At 36.9% G+C, this 11,942-nt stretch overlaps 1 pseudogene; it reads right to left on the reverse strand.

Annotated features, from left to right (window-relative positions):
* Positions 1-354: 354 nt before the first annotated feature.
* On the reverse strand, positions 355-1,359 carry LOC141541358 (glyceraldehyde-3-phosphate dehydrogenase pseudogene; annotated as a pseudogene).
* Positions 1,360-11,942: the final 10,583 nt, after the last annotated feature.

Below are 11,942 nucleotides of genomic sequence, written 5' to 3' on the forward strand. Positions count from 1 at the left end.
TTTACTATTTCTGCCTTACTGCATTTGCATTTGAGGTTTTTATGTCCTAGTATATGGTGAATTTTTGTATAGGTTCCATGAACTGCTGAGAAGAAAGTGTACTGCTTTCTGTCTCCATTTAGTTTTCTCCAAAGATCTATCATATCATACTTTTCTTTTTTTTTTTTTTCAGTGAAATAAGATGACTTTATTGATGGTACACAATATAGGATACTCTAGGCTTCTCCCCCTTACCACAGGGGTGGCTGTAGGACAATGATGTGAATGGGGCATGAAATCCCCAGTATAGGAACATAGGTTAGAGATGTGGGCTCCCCAGTGGTGGAACAACTTTTTTTGGCTGGGGATGAAGATCCATGTCTTCCCACTTTACTCCTTGGAGGCCATGTAAACCATGAGGTCCACTAGACGGTTGCTATAACCATACTCGTTGTCGTACCAGGAAATGAGCTTGACAAAATGGTCATCGAGGGCAATGCCAGCGCCAGCATCAAAGGTGGAAGAGTGGGTGTTGCTGTTGAAGTCACAGGATACAACCTGGTCCTCTGTGTAGCCCAAGATGCCCTTCAAGGGTCCTTCTGATGCTTGCTTCACTACTTTCTTGATGTCATCATATTTGGCAGGTTTCTCCAGGCGGCAGGTCAAATCCACAATGGATACGTTGGGAGTAGGAACTCGGGAAGCCATGCCTGTCAGCTTAGGGATGACCTTGCCTACAGCCTTAGCAGCGCCAGTGGAAACAGGGATGATGTTCTGAGCAGCACCACACCCATCACACCACAGCTTGCCAGAGGGGCCGTCAACTGTCTTCTGAGTAGCAGTGATGGCATGAACTGTGGTCATGAGTCCTTCCACAATGCCAAAGTTGTCATGAATGACTTTGGCCAAGGGGGTCAAGCACTTGGTAGTGCAGGAGGCATTGCTGACAATCTTAAGGGAATTATCATATTTCTCATGGTTCACTACCATCACAAACATGGGGGCATCAGCAGAAGGTGCAGAAATGATGACATGCTTAGCTCCACCCTTCAAGTGAGCCCCAGCCTTCTCCATGGTGGTAAACATGCCAGTGGACTCCACAACGTATTCAGCTCCAGCATCTCCCCATTTAATGTTGGTGGGATCCCGCTCCTGGAAGATGGTAATGGCCTTTCCATTGATCACCAGCTTTCCATTCTCAGCCTTGACAGTGCCATTGAACTTGCCATGGGTGGAATCATATTGGAACATATAAACCATGTAGTTAAGGTCAATGAAGGGGTCATTGATGGCCACAATGTCAACTACGCTTGAGCAGAAGGCAGCACGGGTCACCAGGCGTCTGATATGGCCAAATCCATTGACTCCAACCTTCATCATCTTGTCTCAGGGATGTTCGCAAAGCAGCAGATCCTGGAAGCGAGCTTGGGAGAGGAGCTGAAAGCCTATCATATCATACTTTTCTAGTATTCTATTTACCTCTTTGACTTCTTTCTTATTTATTTTGTGGTTTGATTTATCTAATTTTGAGAGTGCAAGGTTGAGATCTCCCACTATTATAGTTTTGCTGTCTATTTCTTCTTGCAGCTCCCTTAATTTCTCTTTTCAGAATTTAGATGCTGTACCACTTGGTGCATATATGTTTAATAGTGATACTGCTTCATTATCTATGCTACCCTTTAGGAAGATATAGTGTCCTTCCTTATCTCTTTTAATTAGATCAACTTTTGCTTTTGCTTGATCTGAGATGAGGATGGCTACCCCTGCTTTTTTGGCTTCACCTGAAGCATAGTAGAATCTGCTGCAACCTTTTACCTTTATTCTGCATGTATCACCTTGTTTCAGGTGTGTTTCCTGTAAACAACATATTATAAGATTCTGGCTTTAAATCCAGTCTGCTAACTGCTTCCTCTTTATGGGGGAGTTTATCCCATTCACATTTAAGGTTAAAATGACTAATTCTATATTGCTTGCCATCCTGTTAACCACTGTCTATGCTTTTCTTTTTTTCTTCCCCCTTACCTTCCTCCCCAGTATTAAACTTGTGAGCACCACTTGCTTTTCACAACCCTCCCTTTTTAGTATACCTCTCTCACCTTAGAGTTCCTCTCTCATTTTACCCCTTTTCTTCACAATTTCTGTATTCCCTTCCCCTTAGTTTACTCCTTCCTTTTTCACTTTTGCCTTCCTACTTTTCAGTGAAGTGGAAGGAGTTTCACCATAAATGGAATATGTCTATATCTTCCTCTTATTTAAGCCAGTTCTACTGATTATATGATACACACTATTTTCATCCCCCTCCATTATTTCTCTCAGGTATAATAGGTTACCTTTGCTTCTTCGTAAAATGTAGTACCACCACTTTACCCTTTTTTATGCTATAATTACCTTTCCACCTCTGGTTCTAGAACAAATTATACATGTGTTCTTTATATATTTTTATGGCAGAAATATAGTTCTCAAGATTTCTTTTTACCTTTTTGAAATCTCTTGAGTTCTGTATTTGGAGATCAAACTTTTTGTTTAGATCCAGTTTTTTTCATCAAGAATAGATGGACTTCATTTATTTCGTTAAATGTCCATCTTCTTCCCTGGAAAAAGATGCTCATTTTTGCTCGGTTAGTTATTCTTGGCTGCATACCAAGTTCCTTAGCCTTTTGGAATATCACATACCAGGCCCTTTCATCCTTTAATATGGATGCTGCTAGATCCTGGGTAATCCTTATTGTGGATCCTCCATACCTGAATTTATTTTTTCTTACAGCTTGTAATATTTTTTTTTTGTATGGTGGTTCTTGAACTTGGCCACTATAATTCTTGGCATTTTGATTTTAGGGTCTCTTTCAGTAGGTGATCCATGAATTTTTTCATTGTCTATTTTATCCTCTATTTCCAAAACGTCTGGGCAATTCTCTTTGATAATTTCCTGGAAAATAGTGTCCAGGCTCTTTTATAACTCATATTTTTCAGGAAGTTCAACTATTCTCAGATTGTCTCTCCTGGATCTATTTTCCAGGTCTGTTGTCTTCCCAAGAAGGTACTTGACATTCTTTTCCATTGTTTCCTTTTTTTTTTTTTTTTTTTTTTTGGTTTTGCTTGACTGATTCTTAGTGTCTCCTTGCATCAGTCATTTCTATTTTTTCGATTCTGATTTTCAATGATGTATTTTCTTCACTCACTTTTTTATATCTTTTTGTAGTTGCCTAATTGAATTTTATTTGAGTTTTTTTGTTTTATGGAATTTTTCCCATTTAGCCAATTTTATTTTTTAGAGAGCTATTTTCTTTTTCCAACTCACTACTTCTGTTTTCCTTAGAGTTATTTACCTTTTCCAATTCACTAATTTTGTTTTTCATTGATTTGATTTCTTTATCCACTTTGTCTTTAAATGGGTGGGATGACTTATTCAGACTCTTTTGTCAAGCTTCTCTTTCCTTTTCCAATTTCTCTTCTGGCTCTCTTGTGGGAGCCTTTTTGAGTTCTTCTATAACATTTTTGTGTATTGAGGTACAGATCATATCCCCCTTTGGGGATTCCTCTTGAGACAGTCTTTTTTCAGTCTCCTCAGGGTTTAATGTCTGCTCTCTATCTATATAGAAGCTATCCATGATTAGAGCCCTTTCAAATTTTTTATTCATTTTGTCAGAGAAGAAGGAAAGAAAACAAATTAATAAGGAAAACAAATGATCTGCTTTTTTTGGGTGGGGAGGAATGGGGTTGGATGGTGTTACCTGGCTTCTTCTACAGACTGTGGGAGACATCTGCGAGGCACTAACAGGACAGCAATGTCTGGACTGCATCTGTGCTCTTTGGCTCTGAGTCTCTAAGAAGGCGCTGATTCACTCTGGGTGGGGGTGGGGTGGCCAGGTCCCGAGAGACACTAGCTTTTCGGGGTTTTATTCTTTAACCTTCGGGGTTTGCAGCTTCTCTTCTGATCCTGGCTTGCTGTCAAGTCAGAATATCCACACTGGGGTAAAGGTCTTTCCACAGAAATGGCAGAGCTTGCACCCTTCCCCCCTCTGGTCTTCCTTGTGAGTTTCCTTCCACACTCTCCTGCTTGCCCTCAGCCTGCACCTGATCTGTTCATCCCTCCCCCAGCAAAAATAGACCTTTTCTGGTGAATTTCAAGGATGTCTTCTGTTGGTAATTATTTGTGGGTTTTTTTCTGGTCAAGCATTAATTCTGAGACTTGTCATGAAGTAAATTCTGAGAAAAAATGTGGAGCTTAAGCAGCTGTGTGCCTCCTCTCTGCCATCTTAGCTGGAAGTCCCTACCTGTAAATTTTTAAACAATAGTTTTGCTTTTGCTTTTTCTCACATCATGATTGCTAGTCCTGCCTTTTTTACTTCAGCTAAAGCATAACAGATTCTGCTCCAGACCCTTATTTTACTTTTGTGTGTCTCTGTTTCAAGTATGCTTCTTGTAAATAACACATTATTAGATTTTTATTTCTAATCTATCCTGGTATCTGCTTTCATTTTATGGGTGAGTTCATCCCATTCTTATTCATATTTATGACTGCTTATTTTATCTTCCCATCCATCTGATTTCTTTCTTTTTATCCTTATTTCTCTCTCTCTCTTTTTTTTTTTTTTTGCATGTTCTGTACTTCCTCTGACCACTGCCTTTTTTTATTTGCCTGCCCTTTTATTAACTCCCTTTCTCTTTGTTCTCTTCCATTCTCTTCCCTCTTTTTGAACTAATTTTGAAGTAAGGGGTTTAAATATTGTTTGGACCCCCCACTTTCTCCTACAGTGTAAAAGCTCTTTTTCTCATGCTTATTTTATATGAGATATTTCTTTCCCTATTTTTCCTTTATTTTCTTCTTTTTTTCCAGAGTATCCCTGTTTTTGCCTATTTTTTAGCATCATCTTAACTTAATTGACTCATCCTTCACTCTCTTTCTATATAAAATCCTTCTAATTGTCCTATGCATAATTAAGTTCTTAGAAGATACAGGTACTATCTTCCCATATTAAAAAGTACCCAGTTTAAACTTATTTAATCCCTAGTGATTGCTCTGCATTATTATCTTTTTATAATTCTTTTGAATATTGTATTTTAAAGTCAAATTTTCTATTCAACAGTGATCTTTTTGTCAAGAATGCATGAAAGTTCTCTATTTCATTAAATATCCATTTTTCCTCTTAAAGGATTATACTCAGTTCTGATAAGTGCTCTTGATTATAATCTCAGCTTTTTTTTTTTTTTTTTTTTTTTTTGCCTTCCCGAATATTATATTCTGAGTCTTTCACTACTTTTACATGGTAGCGCTTGTGTGATGCTGACTGTGGCTTCATGGTATGATTTTTTTTCTTTTTTTCTATTTGAACCACTTTCTCTTTAACCTGGTTGGTCTATACTTTGCTTCTAGTATTCTTGGAGGTTTTCATTTTGGGATTTCTTTCAGATGGTGATTAGTGGATTCTTCCAATTTCTACTTCATCTTATTGCTCTAGCATATCAATGACATTTTCCTTAATAATTTCTTGAAATATGTTATCTATGCTCTTTCTTTGAACATAATACAACATTTCTTAAATTATCTCTCTTCAATCTATTTTTTCAGTCAGTTGTTTTTCCAATGACATATTTCATTTTTTTTTTTCATTTTTTCAAGTGTTTCATGGAGTCATTAGCTTTCGCTTCCCAATTCTAATTTTGTTTTGTTTTGTTTCTGTTTTTGCTTTTTGCTGAGGAGATGGGATTAAGTGACTTATCCAGGGTCACATAGCTAGGAAGCATTAAGTCTCTAAGATCAGATTTGAACTCACATCCTAACTTCAGGCCTGGTGCTCTATCCACTGCACCATTTAGTTGCCTCCTCCCCCCTTTTAATTTTTAAGGAATTGATTAGGACAAAAGTGATTACTTTCCCTAGTCCCTACTAGTGTTAGTGATTTCTCATGGCTTCCACTGCATCTTGACTGAAAGCCCTCTTCTTTGTCCTTGAACTATTACTAATAACTAGATATAGACAATGGAGTTGTCAAGAAGCATTTGGCTGTGCATCCAGTGTTAGCACAGAGGCACCTTGTAATATCTTTCTAATTAGTTTCTAGGTACTTTCAATATCTTCAGATTGAGAGCTCCTGAAGCTGCTGCTGCTTCTGTTATGACCACTTATCTCATCACTGATGTTTCATTCATGTGACCTCTAGTTTAGCCTCCTTCCTCATAGTCAAAGATATGTCTTTCTGATTTGTTTTTTCTTGGGCTAGAAGAATGTTTTACTCTGAAACATTTGGGTTTTTTTATTGCTATTTCAGAATTTTATTTGAGGCACTATTTGAAAATGTTTTAGAGGGGAATGTTGAGGGAACTTAGTGCTTTTCTTCTTGGCCATCTCCCTGGCTCTGCCCCCAGAATTCAATTCCCAAATTATTCTTAACAGTCAGCTTAACCTTTGGATGATTTTCATTATAGATTTCATACATAAAAAATAATCTCCCTTCTCTAGATATCAGCTTCCTTGTTTTGTAAATGCAGGAGCTATATTTAGATAATCTCCAACTTTTAGAATCCTTGAATTATTTTAAGGCCATCTCATCCAGTAGTCCTATATCACCATATTACCTCACTAACTACTTGTGTTATTTCCAGCAAGGATATGTTTTATCTTCTCTGACCATTTTGTAAATATTGTAGTATTCAACACATATACATACATACATATATATATACACATATATGTATATATATGTATATATATATATATACATATATATATATATATATATATATGTTTATTTCTATGTCTCTATCTTGTAGCTATTGATGTGTTTGTATGTAAAAGCTACATGGCACAGTGGTTAGAGTGCCAGGCCTGAAGTTAGGAAGACTGACTCATCTTCAGGAATTCAAATTTGGTCTCAAAAACTTATTAGCTGTGTGACCTTGGGAAAGTCATTTAATCCTGTTTTGTCTCAGTTAACTCACATTTAAAATGAACTGGAAAAGGAAGTGGTATGCGATCTTTGTCAAGAAAATCCTCAAAACGATCACAAAAAGAAAGGCACAATTGAAATAATTGAATAAAATGTATATATATATATATATATATATATATATATATATATATATATATATATACATATATATATGTGTGTATGTGTGTGTGTGTGTGTGTGTGTGTGTGTGTGATATAACAGCATAATATGACATGATATAATTTCTTCTATCAGAATTAAGCTTATTCAGGGAATGGGCATTTTTTTTTCTTATATTTCCATCTCCTTTTGGCATAGTACCTAGCCCATATTAAAATGTTTAATAATCCTTTATTCATCAATTAATTTATTGACAATCCATGGTATTAGGATTAGGATTACAAGTTATTATATAATCAGAAGAAAACCACAAGAGGAATAATTCAAAGCCAATACAATTCTAAAATCATTTAAATCTAATTCTAGAATGAATAATAAATTGTTCCCTCTCCATCCTTTTTCTTCCCTAAACCAATTGTTCTACTTGGCAATGCTATACCAATGTAGTTTTTAAATAAGTTTGCATGACCCAACTATCATCTATTTTATTTGTTTACAGAAGTGACCCATAAGCTATCTTTTCATTTAGCTATTTCTTGATTTCTTCTAGTTTCATTTAGGGTGAGGATGTTAGCATGGATATGGTTAAGTTCCTGAAGTAAGCCAAAGAAATCAAATTAAGACCAAAAAAATTGTATACAGTCTAAGATGTTTGATTTAGCATTCTCAGTTGCCTTTGCTATTATTTCCATCCTTGCTATGATCATGGAGAAAGAATATACATAACTGGAGGCCACATTGAAATTCTCTGCATTTTATGGGATATTTTAATGTTCCCCAATTTCATCTTTCTGGTATTGATCTTCTGAAAATGAAACTCTCTTACTTTACTATGCTGGTCCACAGGGAAAATACATATAATCATTATCAATGTAGAGTCCCCTCCATGATATAATGACATATCAAAATTGGACTTTCATGGGATTGATTTCATCCTGAAACTAAAGGCAGCAAAAAAATATTACCTTATGGGATGCCTGGTTCTCACATGTATAGTATATATACTGAACATAAGACAACAGACCATCATGGGAATAATTGTAGCTTATTCACCAACATCCATTGCAAAGTGGTGACAGATTAGCAGTATTGTTCTATAAGGGATTTGACAACATCTTTAAAACTGAGTTGACAAATACTTTGGTAATTGTTAATTTCATTGTAAATTTATGTGCCCAGTAATATAATATAAACTAAATGGGAAAATGTAGTTTGGGATCTAAGATGAAAAAAAAATTAAGGGGATATAAACCATTCAGTAGATGCATGACTATATGTTATGAACATTGTCTTCAAAAATAAACTTATAGGGTCATTAGTCTAGAGCTGGAGAGTACATCAGAGGCCATACTTCCTTTTGTACATGAGAAAACAAGAGAAGTTGTAACTTGCCTACAGTGACAGAATTAGTTACTTTTGAGGAGCACAGGAATCCAGGTCATTTGAATCTAAATCTAGTATTTTTCCCATTTTACTACAGGAAAGTATCAAATTATGTTATGAAAATTTTAAATTATGCTTTTATTGATTCATTTTATATTGACATAATAGACACTTTCCAACAAATACTCAAAAACCACTTCCAGAAATATGCATTTCCCCCAAACAATTAAGCAAAATTGTCCAATATTTTCATTACAATTTTATAGCACATTTGACTATGTATTAATAGACAAGAACTGACAAATACAAATAAAAAGTAATTTCCAAGTCAAAAATCTATGTGTAATTAGATAATCAAGTAGTTAGAGCAAAAGTCAAAGCAAATATCATGTAAGAAGAAAGGGTAGAGAAAAAAAGACACTATGCACAAATATAGCAACTCTAACCTCACCTATATAAACATGCTCCAACTGTGAAAAAATAGAAAATAAATAATACTAAAGATACAAGCTCTATCATTATTTCTTAGAGAAATTTAAGAAAGACAGAGTCAACGCAACAAGAAAGCACTGTAACTCAGGAATTCTTCAGTCAGCAAAATAATTAACTTTTAAAAAATTTTTGCTAGTCAGAGGCACATGACTGTTAAAAAAAAGAGAAAAGGTATTCAATACAAACTTAAATATTAATAATTTTACAACAGGATCAGGAAAATGAAAATATTATAAAATAGCCAAAATGGGGCGGAGCCAAGATGGCGGAGAAGAAACACACGACTCTGTGAACGTCCTCACTCCCTCACAATCAATAAGATAAATTAAGCCTCAAAATAAGCCCTGGCTGATAGATACCACAAGGACTGGAAGCACGACTTACCAGCTGAAGAGAATCTGGAGTTTCAACAGAAAAGGTCAGTTCCCAAGGGAGGAAGAAGAGAGGCCAGCACAGACGGCTGGGTGCTAGCATACAGCGCCAATCGCGCTGGGGAGGGCTCTGGGATCAGAGAAGCCACTGAGATAAAGGAATCTGGCACAGGCTGTTAGCTCTTCTCTGCTTATAATATAGCAGTTCAGAAGAGAAAGCTAAAATACCTTAAAAATTCAGATAGATTAGATTTTCCCCTGATCCTGGGGGTGACTCAGCAGAACTTGGCAGCAGGGGACGTGGCCTCAGCTCCCTCCTGAGAATAGTTAAGAGATTGACAAGTGGGTGGATACGGCCCAAGGCAACACACACTGCCTAGTTTAGCTGGAGGGAGTGGAACTCAGCTCCAGGAAGTCCCAGAAAAGCGGAACCTTTGAACTAGGGACCATGGTTTCTGGCAGACACTTCCAGCTTGAGCGAAGGGGCTTTTCACGTCACCTGCTGCAGACATCCACGCCCCACTGGGACACATAGACTGGGCTTTGTGCTGCCTTTACTGTTCAGTCTCAACCTCAGGGAAGCCGCTAAAACACAGCGCCCACGGGGCACAGCAGTGCTAATCACCTCTGAGGCACTTCCAGGGAGGGGGTGGGGAACTCTCTCCCAGAGCTCTATCTTAGCTCAGGTGCTAGAAGGGCTGCATCCATCCGGTCTGGGAGGAAGCTGGTAAAGAAATAAATAAATAATTTCCTACCCCAGGGACAGACCCCAAAAGATGTTTTTAAGTATGAGCAAAAAAGCCAGAAAAACCATAGATTCCTTCTATACAGAGAAAGAGTGGGTATCCAACCCCGAGGAAGTTAACAGCAGAGAGACAGCAGATAACAACCTAAAGGGGAATGATTCCTGCCCCCCATCACATAACTCTCTCCTTGAAGAGACTATTAAAAAGTTAAGGGAGTTGGAAGAAAAATGGGGAAAGGGAAGGGAAGCTATGATAGAGAATAACAACGTCCTGAAATTGGAGTTGGAAAAAATAAAGAATTCACAGGAGATGCAGGGAAAGAAAATTTATGAATTAGAAAAGGTTAAAAAATCACAGGAAAGTAGGATTTCTGAATTGGAAAAGATAAAAAAGTCTCAAGAAAATAGAATTTCTGAATTGGAAAACGAAAATAATTCTCAAAAAAAAATTTAGGGAAATGGAAAAAAATTCAATAGAGCAAAATAATTCATTTAAAAACGAAATTGGGCATTTACAAAAAGAACTAAAAACTGTGAAAGAAGAAAATAACTCCTTAAAAGTCAGGATGGAACAAATAGAAATGAATGATTCACAGAGAACTCAAGAATCAGTCAAACAAAACAAAAAAAATGAGAAGCTGGAGAACAAGTCAAATACTTACTGGGAAAATCTATAGACCTGGAAAATAGATCTAGGAGAGATAATCTGTGGATCATTGGACTTCCCGAAAACTATGACCAAAAAAAGAGCCTAGATTATATTTTACAGGAAATTCTCAAAGAGAACTGTCCAGAGATAATAGAAACAGAAGGGAAAGTAGATGTGGAAAGAATTCATCGAACTCCTTCTAAAATAGACCCTAAAAAAAGAACACCACAGAATATTGTGGCTAAGCTGCAGAATTACCACACAAAGGAGAAAATCCTGCAAGCAGCTAGAAAAAAAACAATTTAAATACCAAGGTGCCACAATAAGGGTCACTCAAGATCTGGCTGCCTCCACATTAAAAGATAGAAGGGCCTGGAACCTGATATTCCGTAAGGCAAAAGATCAAGGACTGCAACCAAGAATGAACTACCCAGCTAAGTTTAGCATCTTTTTCCATGGAAGAAGATGGTCATTCAATGAAACAGAGGAATTCAATATGTTTCTAAGAAAAAAACCAGACTTAAACAAAAAATTTGATCTACATCCACAAGACTGAAGAGAAACAGAAAAAGGTACACAGAACCCTTGAGAACTGTAACTCTGTTGTGGGTATATAAAAAGTACTCAAGGATAATTTGATTTTACTGATATAAAGGAAAAAAAAGGGGGGTGTAGTAAAGGGAAGGAGGTTGGTTCAGAAAAAGGGGAAGGAATGATAAAAAGAGGGAAACTACATCCCAGGAAGAGGCATAGAAAATACACCATATCTGAGGGAACTTAGTGAGGGGGAGAATCATTGTGTGAATCTTACTCTCATCAGGAGAGGCTCAAAGAGTAAATAATTAACATATTTGTTTTGCAGAGAATTTTCTCTCACCTCATTAAAAGTGGGGAGAGGAAAAGGGAAAAGGAAAAGGAGAATAAGTGAAGGGACTTGGAGGGAGGGGGGAGGGATACTAAAAAAAAAAGAGAGGGTTGCGTGTCACAAGAGGGGGTCTGTAAATTAAATATCGGGGAGGGGAATCAGGGGGGTTAAGGGAAAAAGCATAATCTGGGGATAATATGATGGCAGGAAATACAGAATTAGTAATTTTAACTGTAAATGTAAATGGGATGAACGATCCCATCAAACAGAGACAGATAGCAGATTGGATCAAAAAGCAGAACCCTACAATATGTTGTCTACAGGAAACACACTTAAAGCAGGGAGATACATACAGAGTAAAGGTAAAAGGTTGGAACAGAGCCTATTATGCTTCAGGTAAAGCCAAAAA

This window comes from Sminthopsis crassicaudata, chromosome 4 (assembly GCF_048593235.1).
Source record: "Sminthopsis crassicaudata isolate SCR6 chromosome 4, ASM4859323v1, whole genome shotgun sequence".
NCBI classification, from domain to species: Eukaryota; Metazoa; Chordata; class Mammalia; order Dasyuromorphia; family Dasyuridae; genus Sminthopsis; species Sminthopsis crassicaudata.